We start from the raw sequence: 1,582 nt of genomic DNA, 5'->3' as shown, positions 1-1,582 counted from the left end.
TCAGTAAATAAAAATGGCGACAGCATATACTTCTGTCATGGATCCTTCCAAAGCCAAATTTTCCTAGCTCTTGCCAATCAGTACTGGAGATGTTGGGACCTAGCCATTGCCTTTCCACAGAAAATGCCGGAAAACAGAAAATGACCACTAAAGGAAATCCCTATGTAAACTTATGAAAAGTAGAACAAAGCTTAAAACTGGAAATAATACTGTGGGGAGGCACGGTTAGTGTAGGGCCTTTACAGCCGGGACAGGGATTCGAGTCCAGCACAGTCTGTAAGGAGTTTGTACTAATGGTGGCAGATTCAAATGTGTCAGATCACAGGAGTTGCCAGACCACAAAGACCAAAAATATAATATTCACACAAAAATTATGTTAAATTTTTCAGATACACATATAATAATAAAATAATGCTTTATGAGCTTACATATTGTCAAGTAGTAAAAAATATATTTTATAGTTCCAGAAATATTTAAGATATCACTATCTATTATTTTATATTTCATATAATGCTAATATTGTTAAAATGCTATTTTCATGAATATTAGGAGAGATTTCAATTACCTATAATATTCCTAGCTATTAGAAAACTTAATTATTTTTTTTCCGGTTAGTCCAATATTGTCTCTTCAAATCCTTTTTTCTTTTTGCTTCAGTCTTTATTCCATTTTGAAGTGGACCTAGAGGCAATTTATGTCTGCTCTCCTGAATATAACTATGTCTTCAATATTCAGTATTATGTGACATTCATTTAGCCAATGCACGTCGACTCATCTTAATTTCCAATAGTTGAAGTGGATTATTTTTCCACACTGCTGCTACTCTTCTATCCATGGCAGAGAATAATCTGCAATGAAACATGACATGTTTGGTCTAATAATTCACCAGCATTAATGTTATTAAGCTGGAAAGGATGCAGAAAAAAATTCACAAGGATGTTATTGAGGCTGGAGGACTTAGGTTATAAGGAGAAACTGTTGAGGCTGGGACATTGTTTCCTGGAGCCTCGAAGGCTGAGTGGTGACCTTGCAGAGGAAAATCAAATCATGAGGGGCATAGATAAGGTGAACGGTCTCAGTTTTTTCCAATGTCAGGGGAGCTTAAAACTGGAAGGCACAGGTTTAAGGTAAGGGGGGAAAGTTTTTAAAGTGGCATGAAGTGTAAACTTCCTCCACATAGAGTGTACTAGATAGGTGAAACAAGATGCCAGAGGAGGTGACAGAGGTGGGAACAATGACAAATTTAAAATTCAGTTTGATGGTGGATAAATATGAGATTTGGAGGGAAAGGAACCAAATCTAGATAATTGGGTAGCATGGACGAGTTAGGCTGGTCTTTTTTCAAGCTGCATAACTCCATGACTCCCAGTTCACTAACCCAGGTCCAATTCATTAGTCTCTTTGGCTTGGCTTCGCGGACGAAGATTTATGGAGGGGGTAAAAGTCCACGTCAGCTGCAGGCTCGTTTGTGGCTGACAAGTCCAATGCGGGACAGGCAGACACGGTTGCAGCGGCTGCAGGGGAAAATTGGTTGGTTGGGGTTGGGTGTTGGGTTTTTCCTCCTTTGCCTTTTGTCAGTGAG

This window comes from Narcine bancroftii, chromosome 4 (assembly GCF_036971445.1).
Source record: "Narcine bancroftii isolate sNarBan1 chromosome 4, sNarBan1.hap1, whole genome shotgun sequence".
Taxonomy (NCBI): domain Eukaryota; kingdom Metazoa; phylum Chordata; class Chondrichthyes; order Torpediniformes; family Narcinidae; genus Narcine; species Narcine bancroftii.
Note: the sequence above shows the minus strand (reverse complement) of the source record.